The sequence below is a fragment of the Phasianus colchicus genome, chromosome 3, assembly GCF_987193195.1.
Source record: "Phasianus colchicus chromosome 3, bPhaCol1.hap1.1, whole genome shotgun sequence".
NCBI classification, from domain to species: Eukaryota; Metazoa; Chordata; class Aves; order Galliformes; family Phasianidae; genus Phasianus; species Phasianus colchicus.
In genome coordinates this window covers 84997252-85017760 of record NC_143438.1, presented here as the reverse complement: position 1 = coordinate 85017760, position 20509 = coordinate 84997252, and the positions used below count along the sequence as shown (strand labels likewise).

At 46.4% G+C, this 20509-nt stretch overlaps 1 protein-coding gene and 1 long non-coding RNA gene across 23 annotated transcripts in view; one reads left to right on the top strand and one right to left on the bottom strand.

The window, feature by feature from the left end:
- The window catches only part of LOC116227747 (uncharacterized), a 130597-nt gene extending 125040 nt beyond the window's left edge, over positions 1 to 5557 (bottom strand). For 20 of the 21 annotated variants that reach the window (XR_016465341.1, XR_016465346.1, XR_016465335.1 and 17 more), the window contains exon 1: positions 5418 to 5557. The gene's annotated coding sequence lies outside the window, so the exon portion shown is untranslated. Of the gene's footprint in view, positions 1 to 269; positions 409 to 5417 lie in introns of all 21 variants that reach the window. The other variant, XR_016465333.1, reaches the window with a different exon arrangement.
- Positions 5558 to 5588: 31 nt separating this feature from the next.
- On the top strand, positions 5589 to 9715 carry LOC149918722 (uncharacterized). 2 transcript variants are annotated; one of them, XR_016465327.1, is made up of 4 exons: positions 5589 to 5711; positions 6024 to 6081; positions 8223 to 8348; positions 9378 to 9715. It is a non-coding gene; the product is annotated as an uncharacterized LOC149918722 (long non-coding RNA). The 2 variants fall into 2 exon arrangements; XR_016465328.1 differs by lacking the exon at positions 8223 to 8348 and having other exon boundaries at positions 6024 to 6331.
- Positions 9716 to 20509: the final 10794 nt, after the last annotated feature.

The following is a 20509-nucleotide window of genomic DNA, read 5'->3' as shown; positions in this document are numbered from 1 at the left end:
GCCTCCTTCCATCTCGTTCCATACACCAAGACCTGATGCCCATCTTTTCAATTTTTTCCTCAGTAACCACATAGTAGAGAACTGCCAGTGGACTGGGGTCTCCAGTCCAACCTCCCATCTTATAAGCTATTATTTTCCTCTGTAACATCAAGCGTTTTTCTATATCATCCAATAGCAGCCTTTTTAGCATTTAAGGAAAATTTAAAGCTTTGTCCACTCCAACCCTTAAAAGCAAGCTAATAAAAGAACCAGAGCCAGTTATGAGATACCTGTAATGAAATGATCCAGCAACTCAATTAGCATCTGAAAGCCCCAGAGCAGCAGGCTTCAAGTTGTCTGTGTTCAGCATTAAGCTCTTGGCCTTTGCTGCCTCATAATCATTTCTGGGAAAGTGTACTTCACACCCTCCTTTATATATGAGAGAAAAAATAAAATAAAATAAACAAGCCATTATTATTTAAATGAAGCAGGAAGTGTTACTAAATATTTCCAAACAGAGGCACAGTAGTGTTTTGTTCAGTGTGCCAAACTGTAGATCATTGTATTGATAGGTACAACTAACTACTGGCAACATCAACTGAAACAAAGGGGTTTGGGGCTACCACGTCTACGGTCAGCTACAGCAGGGCTATGTTAATACTGAAAAACAAACTTCAACATCAACAAAAAGACATGCTAGAATTTCTTCCATTTGGAGGAGATAAAACACAAAGGGTCTGAGGGCAGTTTGTGCTTTGGCCATTGTTTCACATCCCATGTGCAGTGACACAGGACAAGCATAGCCCACGGCTGCTGCTTTCCCCGGGTTAACCAGCACACAACACCACGTTTATGTTACTACATTTACGTCAGTAGCACACAAGCAGCAGCAAGGCTCCAGTTTCTTGCACCACTCGCTCCTTGCACAGCCGGCAAGCCCTTTCCAGTTGTGCAGGGCTCACCCCTTGCCTGGGCAAGGAGCCACATAAGGCAACGCAATGCACTTCATTTTTGCATGGATTTTGCTCAGCTCCTGTTGTCAAAAAGAGATGGTTACAGATCCTGCAGTGGACTGCTTCAGTGTCTGGGGGCTCCCAACAACACTCAGATCATGGTCCTCCAAAAGCTGTTCTGTGTGCTGGCATGTGGCCTTGCGTATTCCACCCACATCTTCTCTTCAGCACCCCTTAAGGAAGCAACCTACAGCTCTGGGAACTGCTCCTGAGCCACAGATCTCTGCCACCAGAACAGGGGAGAGCCGGTGGGAGCTTCCTATAGGACCTCTGTCACTACTTCCCAAGGGCTCGGACCAGCACCTGGAAAAGCCTCCAGTTGGCTCTGACCAGCAATACAATAAAAGGTTTTAAGCAGAAGAGCATCTCAACCTCATATTGTCAATCAAGGCACTGAAGAAGTGACTCTCATAGAAAATGCTGCCTTCCAAAACATCTCATAGAAACACCACTCTTCCGTGTAAATGCACAGTGCTGGAAGCATTTCCTCACCAGCTCAGCCCATGCTCTGCAGAACCAAGCAGCTCCTACTGCCTGCACAACCAAACTGGAAGAGTGCATGGCCAAATCTCCCTTCTCTTGTCAAAGGAACTGATTTGCAGGGACCAATCAATAGTTTCCATACAAAACATCTTCTGCTGCTTTTTCCAGGTTTTGAAGGCGGAAATGACCAATGCCTCCTCTTGGTAATTCGTCCCAGTGGCTAATCACCCTTGCCTTGTGCCATAATTTCTAATTTGGGCTGCCTCCTGACCTGCCTGGCTTCCCAGCACAGGTTCTAGTGACGACTCTCACTGCTGCACAACAGAACTTCTTATAGCCTGATGTATTACCATAGGCAGCAACTCACATATGAATCATTTTTCTGTCGAGGGTATGGCAGGTGCAACCACCAAGAAACCTAAGGTATCAACAGCAGCGAGGATGTGACTGCAAGGGCTGCAGCACAGGCAGGATAAACCTGAGATATTCAGCCAGCCCCAGCTGCAAGATACAGCTCCATGCTGATACTCACACCTGTACCTGGAGGTCACATAAAGAATTTGACACCACCTCAGGATGCAATAAAAAGCATTTAAATCATACAGACCTGGCATGCAAACAGCTCGGTTGGCTGTGCACACCTGGAAACACTCAGCAACACTGCTTTACCACAACACTGATAACTCTGACAAATGCTGTTCTGCCCTGACCCTCAGGAGCACGGCAAGCACAGGGCAGGCGCTGCATCCGCAGGTATCAATGAACCACGTTGGGCTGCACAGGCAGCACAGCCTGCCCTGTCAGGACGCCATGCTGCATTAACACACACTGACTAGGAAGAGATGCAGCTGTGACGAGAGAAAATGTGGCCCATGCACAGTGCTAATGGGCCAAAGAGATGGATAATTTCTTTATTCCCCACAACAAGCTCTGCATAAATCTAGCCAGGAACTAAGCAGGTGTTTGGTATTAAAGCTATGAGCCAGCAAAGAGACAGAAAACAACACATCATCCCGTGCTTCAAAGTAAGATCTGTATCACCTTGCAAAAAACAGCCAGAAGCTTCCTGATCAGGTACACATCTTCCTCTCTGCTATTTTGCTTTGCAGCTCTGCACCTTTCTCAGCTCATACAGCAGGACCCTGTGCTGGTGCTGTCCCTGGGCCAGCAGCAAAGGATGGGGGCAGAACACCCACCAAGGCTCGGGCAGAGCCCTCTGCAGTGCCTGCGCATGGCTGACACCATCTCACTCCTCCTCCTCCATTGCTCAGTACAGCCAACACCAGACATGACAACCACACTGCTCACACCAGTGACAGCAGTCTATGTGGACAGCCCCCAGCACTGCTCCATGCTGCAATGCTTGAAGCACCCAATGCCCTGCCAATACCCAGAGAGTTGCCACTATACTCACAGATAGGGAACAAAAGATGAGGCCCAGGGTTCCTACAAGCCATGGAAACACTTCCCAGATCACAAAAATCAGCATCCTGCCCTTGACATGGCATCAGTGCTATTGTTTGCACAGACCAATGGGCGAAAAAAAAAGTGTGTATGTACAGATGTGTTTTTTTTATGAAGATGTCACGTGTGTAAGCCCTACCTTGCAATTCCTAGTAGGGCTGCTCCAGCATAACTACAGAAAAGCAGTGACACTGTAGTAACCCACTGAACATTCACTTCAGAAAGGTGACAGAAGAACACAACGATATTTTGATACATTCAGAGATGGTAGATACAGTTTTTTTCCCCCGGTCTTTCTCCACACCCTCAGCACTGCAGTAATTCCTTTATAAAAGTTATTGAGATACACGCAGCCACCAACTGAAAGCCCTCTTTGCACAGCATTCTGATTAAAAACAGGAAGACATGGCTCAGATCCTTCAGAGAATTAGGCATACACTCAAAGCTGAGCAGATACAGCCCTTGATGGAGCAGAAACCTAGGCTTCAGTTCGGCAGAGAGAGAACAGCACAGCTGCAGAGCTGCGACACAAGCTGTGCCGCCGGCACACAGCTCCCAGCCTCAGAGAGCAGCCAGCTCCTGCGGAAGTTGTATTCCATGCACGGAACTTCACACAGGGAGCCCATCTTCCATTTTAAGAACTAATTCCTATACATTATTCATTTTTGCAACACGCACAGCTTTCAGCAGAAGCAGTCACCAGCCCTTCCTTATTTTCACTCTTGCCAAGCTGCTCTGACAGCATGAGGACGTCAGCACGCAGCCCAAGCAGGGGATGCAGCACCTCGGCCTGCAGTGCTCACGCTGTGCAAGGATGCTGGAGGTGCACAGCGTGTCCCACACCAAACAGGTACAGAGGCACTCCCAAGGGCTGACGCACTGCACTTGTACACCTCACTGCCTGCACACAAAGGCACAGCCACATCTACCTGAATTATGGCATCCTAACCCAGGAGTAAGCCACACTTACTGTGAGAAAAGGGAAAAAAGCAAAAGTTAGAGGTTTTCTAACATGAAGCTAACAACGTATATAGCACACACTAAGCTCCGTGGATGTGAGCCAGCATGCATCACACATGGCACCCAGCACAGCACCTGGCTGTTCCATGTGCTCAGAAAGCACACATCCCTACTACACAATTTCTAAAATCACAGAGAAAAGGAAAATGGTGTCTCTGAGATGTAATCAAATATTGCATTGCAGCATTACTTCTTACGGTGATGTCAATGCTTCAGAGTGAGATTTTTTAAATATATTTTACAGCAACAGATAGGCGTGCTTCTACGCTAATCCAAACCAGTTGGCACAAGCTGGAAGTAATGAGATTGTATTTCTGCTCGACGAAGAAATCTCACTTTGCACAGCCATGGCACGTGCACGGTAGTGCTCTCTGCCCTGACCTACGCCGTGTGTCACTATGCCCCCCCGGAAAGCGCATCACCCAAACAATGCTCTCCAAACCAGCGCTCTCATTACTGCCTAGCTTTGCAGACACGCATTAAGAAGAAGGAAGTGGCGTGGGGTATTTGACTCCCTCCGCCTGCCCACAGCCTTGGACAAGCAAAACAAGCCTCAACTTGTCAGTGCGATGGGCAACGGGCCTCCAGCATCCTTCAGGCGGGGCCACGGGCATCGCTACGGGCATCGCCCCTCCGTGTGCCCGGAGATGCGGCTGCCAGCGGGCTTCTCAGTTTAGGACCCAAGTCCTAAAGCGTGGAAACACTGTAATACTCTTTGACAGGCAAACACCAAAGGTGGCCTCTGGAAATTAAGTTGCACTTTAAAGTACAGAAATAAACAAATAGATAAATGAGAAATAAAACCAAAAGGCGGATTTTTAAGGAAAAGACAGCCTTGGAACCTCTCGCATTTTCCTCCCAGTGCCCCAGATGACACCCAGGGTACACGCTGCGCCCCGGAGCAGTAAGGCCAGGCTCCCATCACCCCCCTGCCCCACTATGGGGCTCGGGGCATCCCTTCCCTCCTCGCCTCCCGTCTACGGCTGCCTCCGCACCCCCCGGCCTTATCGCAGCGATGCATCGCCGGGGGGGGCACTCCGAGCCCTTTTCCTCCCCATCCGCGCGGATTCCGCTCTGGCAACGGCTATTTTTAGCCCTCCGTCGACGCAGCGCTTTAAAAAGAATTAATATCAAAAATATATAAAATGCAACACCTCTCCCCCGCCCCCCTCCATCTGCACGAGCCCCGCGGCCAAGCTGCAAACTCCTGCAAGGCCTAGCGAAGGGAAACGTACAGCAAAAAGGGGAGGGGTGAGGGGGGGGGGAAGGTTGTAAGGAAAAAAAAATCCGTAAAAATAGCAAAAAGGAAAACAGATAAGCAGTAAGAATAAAAATTATAAGAAGTAATAAAAAAAAAAAAATAGAGCGATAATAACAATGCAGATCATTAATAAAAAATAAAATCAGACCAAAAGCCGCCCCCCCCACCACCCGCTCGCCTGCAGCCCCGCTACTCACCGCGCCCCCCCCCCATTTCCCGGGCTGGGGTCCGGCGGCGGCGGGGCCGAGCGGAGCGGCGCGGAGCGGAGCGGTGCGGGCCGCTCTGCCCATGTGCTCGCCGGAGCACGCGCTCGCCTCAATGGAACGTTGTGCTGGCGAGCGGCTCTGTGACGTCACCGCCCCCCGCCGCCGCCGCCGCCGCCGCCGGCCGCAGCCCGGGGCAGAACGCGGAGCTCGCACTGAGTGCAGCGGGACGGGGAGCGGGGTCAGCGGGGACGGGGAGCAGAGAGCGTTGGACGGCGTGGAAATGGGGTATTCCGGCAGTGCCCCGTTCGGCCGGTGGTCAAGGGTTGGATGGCATCGGTACCCCGGGAAGAGTAGCCCGCAGAGAAGAGGGGGAGGTGGCTTAGCGGTCCTGTGAGGGCTGGGGAGGGTGGGGGGAGGAAAGGTGAAATATACAAAAAGAAAAAATCATGGAGAAATAAGGACAAAACAAGCATGATTTTCCTTTTTTATTTATTTAACAACTATGTAAAAATGAAAGGTATTCTCAATTCCGGGCTGGAACTGAAAGCTTCAGCATTCTATGATTTTTATTTTTTGCACTATTTTTTCTCTCTCCAGCAAGTGACCCTGACACCTTCCCGTGTGTCCCAGCTGCAGGCACAGCCTGAGTTACCCGGTGAGCCCCCCCAGCTGCACGTGTCCCACAGCCACCTCTGTGAGGTTGCAGAGAATTGCAGAACCATAGAATCTTTCAGTTGGAAGGGACCCTTAAAGGCCATCTGGTCCAACTCCCCTGCACTGAACCAAGACACCTACAGCTAGAGCAGGTGCACAGAGTCCTGTCCAGCCAGACCTTTGATGTCTCCAATGGCAGAGCATCCACCACCTCTCTGGGCAACCTGTTCCAGTGCCTCACCATCCTTATGGTAAATAACTTTTTCCTTATATCCAGTTTAAGTCTTTCAAAGTAATCTCTAAAATGTGTGCAGATGGTAAAAACGATCCCAGCTCCAGGAATGGTTCTGAAAAGGCACAAAGCGATGGTATGAATGGGGCTTCTTCCAAATTGTAAGCCCCTGTGGTCTTGCACTTTAAGCCAGGCACAGAGTGCTGGACAGGAAATAGAGGCCTTGCATGCCCATGGTGTGAGCCAGGAGAGCCAGGTGGGTCAGACTTGCCTTCAGCAACATGTTTTAACTGTTTTAAACTAAAAGAGGGAAGAAGTAGGTTAGATATAAGGAAGAAATTATTTACTCAGAGGGTGGTGAGGCTCTGGGCAGAGGCTGCCCAGAGCAGCTGTGGGTGCCCCATCCCTGGAGGTGCTCAAGGCCAGGTTGGATGAGCCCTGGGCAGCCTGATCTGATGAGTGACAACCAGCCCACAGCCGGGGATTGGAAATGGATGTATTCAGAGGTCCCTTCCAACTCAAGCCTTTCTGTGATTCTATGATTCTGCGATTCAGTGGCTCACTGTGCACAAGCAGGCTGGCAGAGATGGCAACAGGGCAGCTTTGGGCTGTGCTCCCGCAGCTGGCCAGAGCCCAAGTCTGAAATAAATGACTTTGGAAATCAGGGAATGTGGGAAAGAGCACCAAATCAGTGCTGTGATCAAAGAACCACCAAGCCAGCTACAGGAGCCACATGTATCTGTTCTGAGTGCTCCGGATGTGGGGGCTGGCAGGACTGGTAGCACAGAGCTTTCACTGTGCCACTTTGTGGGTGCCACCCGTAATGGGGTTCTGGTGGCCACCTCACAGCCACAGAAATAGCTGTCTAACAGCTCTGAAAAGTGAGATTTAGTTATTTTCTCCCTCGGACTGCCTACCTCAGCAGAACACACACACAGTGTGTTAAACATCAGCTTGCATTAAAACAGTACTTCCCAGTGCCGCATCCTTGCTTGTGTGCACCAGCAGCACGGCTGGGAACACAGATGAGAGATAGGCATCTCCACTTGCTATTTGTGGCCAGGAAAACACCATTAGGAGGAGACTGGAAGCAGTTCTGTGCCTGGTTACCCACAGTCACGTGCACATATGTAGCTGGAGCTGCAACCCAGGGCAGAAGGACAGGCTGCTGCCACTCCAGCAAGGCAGCCTTGGGGCTTGGGAGCCTCCAGATTCCATCAAAGTGCACAGACTACCCTTAAAGCCACAACCCTTCCTGGGGAAGGTGCTTGTTGGCGGCTCACAAAAAAGCTGTGACATGAGTGACCTGCTTTGTGTCTGGATCATTCAGCTTCTCAGTGTTTGTAGTAGCTGCCCTCTGAAAACTACTCAACGTTACAGCCTTGATAAGCTCATGGCATGCCAATAAAGCACTTGGCTGTAATCGCCTTTACAGCAGCCTCGCACACCCACACAGGGCAATTGCACTGCTTGGAGTTCACCCCTGTGAGTGAAGCGCAACACAGCCAAGGCCAAATGACGCAGCATGCTCCCGCAAGGCCAAAGGAAGATCAGAAGCAAAGATCAGGGGTCACATTGCAAAGAGGCTGTGCCAGCTGCAGGCTCCTGCCCTCCAGCAGCTTCCTATTGCCTCTCTCTGTGGCTGTACCAGCTCTACCGGCTGCGGGGATCACATGAGAGCTCCTTAATCTGTGTCAGGCAGAGCTGGCCAACTGAGAAGGGGTGCCAGCAAGGGACGCTGCCCGTGGTGGCCTGAACACAGGGAGGTAAAGGCAATGGGGCTGGAGTGAGCACCTCAGCCCCCACCTCAGAAGTGGGTGTGGAGAGACACAGAGAAAAACATCTGGAATGCATAATCATCACAGCGATATTTTATGTTTCCCCTTGTCCAAAAGTAAGTTGTGTTCCAGGTTAATTCTGCAGCCAACCAAAAATGCAAGTGGTCTCCAATGTTCAGAAGAAAAGATTGGGTCACTGCATCTGCTCCCCTCCTCCTAAAGCCATCATTTCACACCAGCCTGCCTATTGTCATCAAGGTGAGCATCAGTGTCTTGTCCTCATCTCACCTTTAGAGTGTTATCTTGGAACTTCTCTGAAGGTTGGAAACCACCAAATTTCCATCCCAAATGTATTCGGAGTCCGTATACACCCATTTGTTTGGCAGCCAGTGTTATGGTACAACAGAACCAGCTCTTCTCAACCTTACTCATACCTTCCTGTTGTACTGACCAATATCAAGTTCATTCTGTGATAAATTGATGGTACAAGGCAATGGGGCTTGTCATTACTGGGCATGGTGGTGGTGGACTGATGGTTAGACTGAATGATCTTAAAGATTTTTTTCAACCTTAATGATTCTATCATTCTATGACTCCATATTTCATGTATACTCATGTCTTTTAATTTAAGTACTCACATTAATCTAATGGTCAGGCACTGGAATGGCTGCCCAGGGAGGTGGTGGAGTCGCTGTCCCTGGCAGTGTTCGAGAGGCCTCTGGATGAGGAGCTGTGAAGTATGGTTTAGTATTTGTGGTAGCAATGGTAATGGGAGGACGGTTGGACTAGATGATCTTGTCAGTCCTTTCCAACCTTGTGATTCTATGATTCCCGTCCCAAGCAGTGATCCATCTCTAATGGCTCCCCTGTGACTTTGGTGGGTATGGATCTCCAAGAATTAGGAGCAGGTGGTAATAACAGAGCAAAAACAAAGACTGAAAACTCTCTGGAGCTGACTGAAGGGCTCCCACCACCTTCCACGTGCTGTCAGTGCCAAATTTGTGACAGAGAGGAGAGGAAAGTCTCAGAATAGTATGGTGGCTACTCATGAAATATCCCTGCCAAGAGCTGTGGCAGCAGGTTACAGCTTTATTACTGTCAGTCCCATTTTACAGAGTAAACACAGTTAATATATTGCTGGATATAAATATAAATATAAATGTAAATGTAAATGTAAATGTAAATGTAAATATAAATATAAATATAAATATGTTGCTGGATTTCTGCCTATCCGTTTCTTTTCCTGAATTTTCTGTAACCATAGGTTGTTCGCACCTCTCTTGACAGCTATGTTGGGCACTGAGTGATATAACACATAAAGGAAGCAGAGGGATGGCTGATTGGGCAGTGCACCTACTCTAGTGAAGCCAGGCACAAGGTTGCTTCCTGATGCATCATGAATCCTTCTCTAAAGGACTGCAGGGAGGATGTTTGGCACAGAAGTAGGACCATGTTCCAAGGGGCAGATTCCTTAAGGCTCTGACTCCAGAGCAAAGAAAGAGGATGTGTGGGGTTGATATGAAGCACAGAAATAACAGGCTTGCTTTTGATGACAGAACTACAGGAGCATGTGACTCAGATGAGAGTATATTCTCCAAGTCTGTGGAATAAAGGAAAAAGACATTTTGATGTTTTAAAGTACTGTTTTTCTGAATTTACAGTAAGAATGATAGTAGGGCAGAGAGGTGCTAAAACACAATTTAAGATTATGAAGAGCTTTTGAGATGAATAGCTTAGATGTGATTTAAACATAGAACTGTAGAAAAAAAAAAAAGTGAAACCAAATATCTGCATTACTAAATTTGTGTTGGAACAGTGAGATAGAAAGTAGATGCAGATATGAGCATGCTTAAGTTTTGGGGATTAAACAAACTGTAAGCTGGAGGTATAACATCAGCAGTGTAAAAACAAATGTGAGAGAAAGAAGAGAACTCAGGAGGGAGAGGCAGCTTGAGTCTCAGCCAGAGCTCCTAAGGAAGACCCTGAGAAAGACACTGAGCGAGTCCTTGGGGAGAAGGAGCTGAGCCTGTTTGTTTTGTGTGAAGGGCAAAAAGATCAAACCAGAAGTTGCAAGCCTGGGAGAGGAAGCAGAAACTGGTGCTGTCAGCAGGGACAGAAAGCACCAGGGACAGGAAGGCATCACCAGATAAGAGTTGCAAGTTGTGGGTCTGATCATATGAGACAGCATGAGCCCACCAGCACTGATGCTGTGGCATTAGGTGGATGATCCACACTGATATGATGTGCCAGTGGGACATCCAGCAGGAGATGCTCTGCTTGAGAAGCACAGGAGATGCTCGGGGATGAAGGCTCAGGATGCAGAAAACAGCCCCTTCCCATCTGTGAAGCACTCAGCTTCCAGGAAACAGCAGGGGCCCTGCCCTCCCCACACACAGGTCCTATTGCAGAATTACAGAGAGAAAACAGTTGGACTTGCCAGTTATTCCTTGGCACCTGTGATTGTGTCAGACACTATAAACAGGTTGGACTAGCCAAGCTGGCACAAGCCTCTGCGGTATCCCCAGAATGATTCCCTTGCTGCTTACATCTCTTCTGTAGCCTTTACATTAACCTCTTCATTTATAAGAAAATACACAATATCCATGTGAGCCATTTCCAAGTGAGAATGAACTGGCAGCCCCTGAACCATCATGGCAGGCTTCCTGACACAGTGAAGGCATGCCTTGCTGCTGGTTGCTCAGTGTTCCTCCAACAGAGGGATGGGAGTGGGAACAAAGTGCCACCATGACGTTTGCTGGTGGCAGCCAGCTCACTCCTCTCCAGCCCACTTACTACCCATACACTCACCTTTTGAGTTCAGCCTTCTCTAAATGCTTATATATGGATGTGTCCCAAACTCCCCTTACAGGTGCCCAGGAGCAGGAGTTAGAGCTCAGCTTCGTCCTTCAGGGCCTTGGGCAGGCTGGTGTGTGGAAACAAGGCCCCAATTTTATAGAATCATAGACTCGTTAGAGTTGGATGGGATCCCTGAATGTCATATAGTTCAACTCTCCTGCAATTAACAGGGACACCTACAACTCAGTCAGGTTGCTCAGGGCCCCGTCCAGCCAGACCCAGCTCCACATCTCAGGTCCACATCTCTCCTGTACTGAGTACTCCATATCTGGATGCACTGCTCCAGGTAAGGCCTCATCAGTGCAGAGCAGAGGGACAGAATCACCTCTTTCAATCTGCTGACTGTGCTAAAAAATGTGAAGACACTTCCTCTTTTTAGCACAGCTGGTAACAGTGACACCACTGCCCACTCCTATACAACAACCCAGCATCTCCCTGGGAAGTGAAAGAGCTCACTTTTCATCTTGGCCTGAACTCAGGATGCAGCCAGATGTCCCAGCCTTGTCCTCTGTGAGCTACTCTCTTCCCATCTCCCCCTAAGAGGTGAAGGTGTGGGCAGAATGCTGTCCTGAGAGTTGGAAACTTACTTTGCAGCCTTTGTGATGATGTTCCTACACTATAAGACATAGGATTCCCCTGGGACAAAACCATAAATACAGGTAAACTGGGGAACAATCACTGAGCAAACTCTACAAGAAATAAAAAAAGACCTGAGGAGAGAAGGAGAAGTACTGTAAAAGGACCCCTCTCACAAGCTGCTCACTGGTTTAGTACCATGGAGCATCCCATTTGAGCCCCAAGTTATGGAAACACATACATTCAGCATCCACTTGAACTAAGAAGAGATTTAATCAATTGCATACAGTATCACAGAATCACCAAAGTTGGAAATGACCACTGAGATCATGTAGTTCAACCATCAACCCATCACCACCATGCCCAGTAACCCATGTCCCTCAGTGCCACATCTACATGTTTCTTGAACACCTCCAGGGGCAGTGATTCCACCACCTCCTTGGGCAGCCTGTTCCAATATCTCATCACTCTTCTGAGAATAAACTTCTCCTAATATCCAACCTCAACCTCCCCTAGTGCATTACCTCTCATCTTACCACTCGTTACCTGGGAAAAGAGGCCTGCCTAGAAAATACGACAGGCAAAAACTGAAATAGGTACTCTCACATGCAGACAAGCATCAGGATGTGCTTCTTCCATATTGCAAGCAGCGATCATTAATTTTGTGTTGTGCTAGAGATGCAGAGGAAATGAAAACAATTCAGAAGCAGTAATCATCAATGAAGTTTTACAATGCCCCTAAGATGCGTATACATGCTGTACCCAAGTTCATAGATATGTAAACTGAGGTGTGGGTATGTAAAATGCTTTGCCTGTGGCCATGCAGGGAGTTTACATGCATTTCTGTCTTGTGTAGTGAGGGACTGACTCCCAGTCTGCCACCCTCAGCTGGCTGACAGACGGGGCCGACTGAGTGAGTGGGAGAACCTTAGCTGGCATCTCTCTGTATCATGATTCACAGCCCTTAATCACTGTTAAACAAATCAAAATGAAATTACACGTAAAGAGCTGGGAACTACAGTCTGAAAAATGCAAACGTTCTTCCCCATCAAATCTAATTAGATTTGCTGAAATCAGAGTGCATTGATCTGTGATTCAAACAGTATGCTGATAACAAATTTTCATGATAGACATGGTTATGAAGCTACTTGACTAGACTATGAATTAGCCCTTTCAGCAGGAGCTCTCAGCACATTTTCTCAGCATGCTTTTCCACGGTGAGCTTTTAATCCAAAAATCAACACACAATCCCATTGTTTAAGGTTTGCTGGGCTCTCTGCTGAGCATCCAGCAGAGAAGTGAGGCAGGCAGCTGAGTCGTGTTGACTATCAATCTCAGTTAAAATCAACACACCATCTTTAGCCACCCAGCTAAGCGCACTGCGGTACGTGCTGGGAGGAGACCTTTCCACTGCTAGGCAGAGAAACTAATTTTGTTGCCATGCTGGATAGCTTCATGTCAGTGACGATGGGTAAAAAGAGCAGCACTTTGTGTAAAAAGCATTACATAAAAAATAATGGACTCTTGTTCCATAAAATGAGTTCTTCATAACTACAACTTGCCTTCCTACCTGTGTCCAGTCCAGCATTCAGAGATGTTTAAATGTTTTTTAATTCAGATGGTGGAGTCATGTCCACCATGGGATTTCATAGTAACAAGTGATCATGTTAGGTACAGTGAATGTAGATGAGAAAATCAGAGCAGAGCAGAAGGTCTGAAAGAAGTCAGAGCAGTTCCTGGAGTGTTAGGAGCGACTGGGGGACAGGATTTTCCATTTGTGCTCAGTTTCAGCTGAGCTTTGCATCCACTGACATTGGAGAGCTTCTGAAAATGTGACTCCCCTGAGCTAGAGTGCATCAGAGTGTAAAGTTACCCAGAAAGTGTGGCAGAGGGCAAGCAGGGCACTTGTATCTGTCTGTACTCCAGATTTACCCTGTCCCTGCTATCTCTTCATCCAGAAATTGTTAATGCTTCAGGAGAATAAAACCACAGTAGTTTTTTGGTCTCATCTTTACAAGAGATAACATTCCCAAATGCAACCAGAGGAAATGAGACCTATAGAATCATAGAATCATTTAGTTTGGAAAAGACCACTAAGATCATCTAGCCCAGCTGTCAACCTGTCAGACACTCAGCACCTCTGACAATTGACATGCTCTGTGTTAAACCATGTACAACAACCACGTGTGACCCCATCCCTGGTCACAGCCAGGAGACTGAGCACTGACACAGGTTGCCCACAGAGGTTGTGGAGTCAGCATCCTTGGAGAGCTTCAAAAACCATCTGGACATGGTCCTGAGCCACATTCCCAGTGGAGATGAGAAGAAAGCACAGCTTGTCCATACACAGGTGGTCAGCAGTGCATGGCAGCAGTATGGTATTTCTGCGTGGCTAGACAAAAAAATGAGGTGTCATTTAACTCTCTTCATAAAGCCAAGTACACGGAGTAGCAGCACACTGTGATCGCTGCCTTTCAACCTACACTGTGGATTAGCCTCACCACGGATCACAGACTGCCCACCCACACAAGAATTGTCCGCCAGAGGCACTGCAGAAAGAACACCCCCAGCAGAGACAAGGTGGGTGTCCTGAAATTCGCTACAGCCAGAACAGTCTGCCATGAAAAACTTCATGAAATCCTGTCTGCCCTCAGTTTTAAATTTGATTTGGCTGAACTGGTTTTAAAACTGGCTGGAGAAGTGTGTGCATGCCCCAGAAGAGGCCAGCAGGATCCCCGAGAAGAGGCAGAAATTCAGCTCCTAATGCCTGCACCCATCAGAGCAGTGTCCCCTCTGCCAGGCTGGGTGGAGTGCCTGCTCTGATAAAAGGCTGAGCAGAGCAGACATTAAAGGGAGGTCGTTAGCAAAGATCAAAAGGCATGAATGAGAGATAGAGCTGGAACATTTGCAAAGCTACCAAAGCCTTCCAGTGTGAATGAAGAGAAGGATGTTGTGATGCTAAATGAATGGCGGCTATCTAGATAATGATATCAGAATTAAATTAATTAAGAGAAGATTAAAGAAAGATTGCAAAATGAAGGATGTAAACCTGGCCCTGCTGGAGTCAATAGGTGTTGTGACTGTGAAGAGGTTGAGATTTTGCTCGTGATGGATACCAGGAGAAAGGAAGTTACAAACTGTGGGCTAGTTTAGATTCTATTAAATTAGGGAATAAATTAGTTGTGACGGACTTACAGTTACAGAATCGAAGCCATACATGGCTGGAGATGGGATAAATACAGTTGGGTCAACAGCACCATTGACCTGCACACCCTGAGGTGTTTCTGATAGATTGTGGCAGGACAGCCTATACCTAATCTACCATAACATCTGGACAGAGATTTCTATTCAAAGCATTTTAAACAGATTTAAACCAGCGAAGTCAGTTTGCAGTAGTTGATGCTTTGCATTGTGTGGCAGCAGGATACTGTTCCAGTAAATGGTACTTGGTGAGATCTGCTGTTCCTCAGATCAAGTTCCCCTAGAACCAGTGATATGTACATTACATAGAGTCATGAAACCATGAAGGTTGGAAAGATCACTAAAATCAAAGAATCACAGAATCATAGAATGGCCTGAGTTGAAAAGGACCACACTGATCACCTAGTTTCAACTCCCTGCTATGTGCAGGGTCACCAACCACTACAGCAGGCTGCCCAGAGCCACATCCAAAAAACCATCCAAAATCATCCAGTCCAACCATCAACCCATATCTGTGTCCATTCTAGACCATGTCATCCACTGCCACATGCACTCCTTGAACACCTCCAGAGACAGCGGCTCTACCACCTTCTGGGGCAGGCTGTTCCAATATCTCACCACTATTTCTGAGAAGAAATTTTTCATAACGTCCATCCTGAACCTTGCCTGGTGTAACTCAAGGCCATCACCTCTTGTCCTATCACTATTACGTGGAGAAGAGGCTGACCCTCACCTCACTCCAGCCTTCTTTCAGGTCACTGTAGAAAGTGATAAGGTCTCCCCTGAGCATCCTCTTCTCCACACTGAACAATCCCAGTTCCCTCAGTCGCTACCCATAAGACTTGTGCTCCCCTCAGAACCCTTCAAGGCTTCTTTGCTCTTTCACATGCTCCAGAGCCTCAGAGAGTTGAGAACAACTTGTAGAGAAACCTTCAGGAAACATAACTGAGCTTAAAATCTTCCAGGACATAGCATTCCTGTGCAGCAGGTCATTGACATTAATGGGAATTTGGCCATGGGTTTCAATAAAATTACTTGAAAAATTAGAAGGCATGAACCCACACAGCAAGGCAGTGTGATACAGGTGCACAGAGCTCAGTGGCAGTAACCAGGCTGTTTAGATGCTTTGCTCCAGCTGCTATGCTGATCATAACCATGTGGCAATCATGTTGACCCCAGGAGCCCTATTGATGCTTTTGCAGTTTGTGGTTGCTGCTATGGGTGCCTCGCTCCGTTCTCAGTTCTAAGGAAGCAAACTGAAATGAATGGGGAAGAGGTGGGTTCGTTTTTAATTAAGTACCCAAAAGCAACTTTTAAATTCAGAATAGAAGCACGTACACTGATGAATACTTTTGCCCTTGTTAAATGTGGAAAAATGCTGGCTTGTTCCATAAGGTCAGGGGATTCATTTTTCTATCTTTCACAAATTTAGAAGGAGGAAAGTGCTTTTCAGTCAGAATCCAATTTTGCAGAGAGGGAATAACACGTTACATAGCTGAATCACTTTGATGTCAATTTTAGTTTGCAATTGTTTCATAAGATATTCATGTAGCCTTTTACATTCTCTCAATGTGTGGGAATCTATGCACGATACAATATTATCTTTACCACAGTGATGAACGATAATGAGAATGCATAATAAGATTTTACTTGCGCCCAAAGAAAAATCTGCTTTATCCCAGATGAGAAGAATTCTGCAGATCAAATTAATATTATAAAACAGTACCATTTATCAAAATAATATGGCTTTTCTTCTCTGAATCCATTGCAAATCACAGTGTCTATAGCCACAGTGAGCTGTTAAAGTCTGATGGATTTTTTTTTTACATCTCTGTCTGTGAAAAACATTTGATTGAAATAAGCAAAAAAATAAAAAATAAAAAAATACCACTTTTCCACTCTTGTTCATCATGTTTGGCGGATGCCCCATCCCTGGAGACATTCAAGGTCAGGCTGGACAGAGCTCTGAGCTCTAGCTGACCTTCAGTGGTCCCTTCCAACTCAGACAATTCTATGATTCTATGTTTATACAATGCAAAAAACTCTGCTATTTAAAAGCTAAGTTGTAGCTGTTATCGAGTAGTTCTGCTTCCTCTTCTTGAGAAAGGGAGAAACACCTTTCCTCAGATTCCTCAGAAACAAATGAATCAAATCTGATTTCCTTCTGAAATTTGTCTGAGCATGGAACACGAGCTGTAGCATAATGCTTGTAGTGTATCTTTTTACATCCTTTTAATTTAGATTCTGGTTACTCTTCTATATTCCCAATTTAACATGCAACCTAAAAAACACTTGAAGTGTACAGCAGTGACAAAAACCTGCTGGACAATGGAGATAGAAATATATTCACTGTCTGATCCAGCTTCTTCAATGTATTTTTAGTCCATTTTTGCTTGTTTTCAGATGCACTAATGGCAGCTTTCTGAAAGCACTCTTCCTGTATAGCCTTGCTGTGTGGCACTTATTACTGAGCACAGTTATTATTTCTTGTGACGTATATAACATGAATGAAAACAACTTATTTAAGCATTGGTTCTTGAGCAGTCCAATGAAATCCCAAAGAGCTCCAGGCACAGCATTGCCCTTATTGCACCAAACAAATCTCAGGTGACAGCCCAGCAGTGTGAGACCAGCTGGGAGTCCACTGGGTGCTGCAGGTACTGCATTTTGGCAGGGAACAGAGTTATAGAATCATAGAATCGTTTCAGTCGGAAGTGAAACTTACAGGTCATCTAGTCCAGCTCTCCTGCGATGAAGAGGAACACCTACAGCTAGATCAGGTTGCTCAGAGACCCGTCCAACCTGACCTTGAGTGTCTCCAAGGACGCAGCATCTGCCACTGCTCTGGGCAACACTCAATCTGCCCAGCTACAGAAAGGATTCCTCTTCCCCAGATTCATTGTAGCCTTGGTATGCAGCCAAAAAGTCTGTGTCAGACACTCAGCCGGGCACTCGGTCAGAGACACGACCTGCACCAAAATACTTTGATTCTGCCATTGTTGAGAAGCAGAGGAATTGGAGAAAAAGCAGAGAAAAGAATCTCTCGCTCCAGCAGCTGCAATCCTGCAATCAACCCTTGTGCAGAAGAAAGCCACTTGCTGCAAAACAAGAATGATGTCTGTGACTGCAACCTGCAGGCAGCCCAAGAGCTGTGGTTGCGCCCAGGACTGGGCTTTAGCCTGCAGAATGTTTCTGTTTGCCCACTTGCAGCAGTTGTATATAAAGCACAATTCCTGTGTTTTCTTCATTCTATTTCTGTTCTCTTTCATCACGGATAAATTAACATGAAAGGAGCTGATGGGGCTAATTAGTTCCAAACAGGGAATTGCTCTCCATTAATTTCTCTGCTTGGAACTCTTTGTAAACCGGTCAGATTGTTCCATTTTTGCAGCTTATATTTTAAAACCTCTTCATTCATAGCACCTAATCCTTTATTTCTTCTTGTTTTTCTATTTGATCCTGTAGGGAAAACATAATTCCACATAATTGGGACCTGGAAATAATACATGGTTACAAGGGAGGTTTAGCCTTGAATGGAAGTGTGTTCAACAAACAGTAGCCATGGCAAAATCTGTAAAGAGATACATGGAGAATGAGTTTAGAAACTGAATGCAATCAGCTGGACATAATGCCAGGAACTAACTCACCCAGCTGCTTTCTCCCAGGCTTGTGCAGAGCAGGGAATAACTGCAATTTGTACAGCAAGCTGCAAACTGGAGACAGTGCTTGAGGAATAAGATGTTCCTCCATCCAAGTCATAGAATCATTAAATGCTTTAAGTTTTAGGGGACCATAAAGCCCATCCAGTTCCAACTCCCTGCCATGGGCAGGGTTGCCAACCACCAGATCAGGCTGCCCTGGGCCCCATCCAACCTGGCCTTGAATGCTTCCAGGTCAGCTGGAGTCATGTCATTGAGCTCTTGCTCATTGGACTTTCCCTCGTAGCCCTATAGCTTCAAGCATGACCATGCAGATGGGCATCGGAAGTTGGGCTCCCATTCGTAGGTGGGGATTTGAAGCAAGGTTTGCTCAGTAACTACAGATATTAAATAGTTTGAGCAAGTGGCAGATGCAACTTTTTCACATGTTCACTGCCAAGATTTCTATCTTTACTCTGTCAGAAGAATAACTTACCTCATTTCCTGGGAAGATGGAGCTCTAGCTCCTCATGGGTTCCATCACTCACACTATTGAGTCCAGTGTTGTGAGCAGGATGCTTTCTGTAGAAGGTGAATAGGAATATTTTGAAAATTTAGGGGGAAAAAGAAAAAAAAAAAAAAGAAAAAAAAGAAAAGAAAAAAACGATTTTTGACTTCCTTCCTTGTTATCATTCTGAATCTTGGACAACGTTCTCCCAGTTGCATGTCCCCAATGACTGTATAACCATGCTCAAGATGACTAAATGATACTAAGGTACGTAAATGCTGGTGAATGTCAAACACTCATGCTGGAAATGAAATCCAGCTTTTGTGGCTCATTTATCTCATTTCTCGATCTTTTTTTTTTACTAGGCAGGTTTTGAGCCTAGTTTGTGTGGAAACCTCAAGGGGAAGCCAGGGTTGGTTCTCAGTCAGCAGAGAGCTTTTTTAGAAGCTTCTGCAGACATCCTTTAAAAACGAGGAAATAGCAAAACTGTGAGCTGGTCTCCTTGGTCTCTTCCCAAGCAGTCTGGCTGTATTAGGATTCAGGTTTGTTCTGATAATCCATTGGCAGATAACTCTAACGTAGATCAATCCAAAAATGAGGTAAAAAATCCAGCTTATTGAAAGATTGTTCATCTCTGTAGGCAAAACAACCACCTCTACCTTCCGTTTTGAATAAATTCAGATGTTAACTGAAGTGGCCTGGCATTTTTCCAGCGTACAGTAATTCTATTCCGTTTGCCTGAAATTCTCCTTTTAATACAGCTCTGATGAAATGCTTGTCATCTTCCCACTGCCCGCAGTGGTTGCAAAGTGCTGCAGGAGCAGTAGTGCTCACGGCAGCAAGGAGGAAAGGGATTTCTTTAGAGGCAGTGATCAAACTTCCAAAAACATCCTCCATTGGCACGGATCCGTTTCCCTTGAAGAAACCCAGATTTCTCACAGACATTGCATCCATGGGGCTGAACGAAGCCAGCACAGGTGCCATCCCAGTGCTATGTCAACACGTACATTGGTATGCTGGTGCCATTTAGATTATTAGTTGGCTGGAAAGACAGAAGTTATACTCAGGAAAAAGTGGAGCTGGAACCCTAAAAATCGATGTAGTTAAACGTGAACAGTGAGTGTAGATGATAACTTTATTTCCACCATGATGGTTTCCTTCAAAGCCATATTTTGCCTAATGTTTTTCTGGAAAGGAAGCGGCTTGAGATCTTCTGTGAAAGTGAAGGAGCAAAGAGGTGAAGTCAAAAATGCTCCTTGTATTTCAAGCAAGTATTTTGATACAGCTCGTATTTCCAAGTGTTTTGGTACAGCTCTTTGGCAAGTGCTATAAATGCTTATTTCAAGACTGAGAAGTTTCTTTTAGAAATTTTTCCCCTTTATTGCTCCAAAACAGCAGCAAAACCCAGCACTTCCCTGCCCATATACAACACGTTACTAACTGAACCCAGCCTGAGAACTCCTCTGGGATGTCTGTGTCTTCTGAACATCCCAATCTCTCATTCTGAGATGGAAAATGTCCCCTAAGCAGTAACAGCGGACACTTTTTTTCCCACTACATTAATGAGGTACCTCAAAATCCTCCGACAAAGTAAGAAACATCATTTAATATGAAGCTTCATACCACAAAGTCGTAATCAT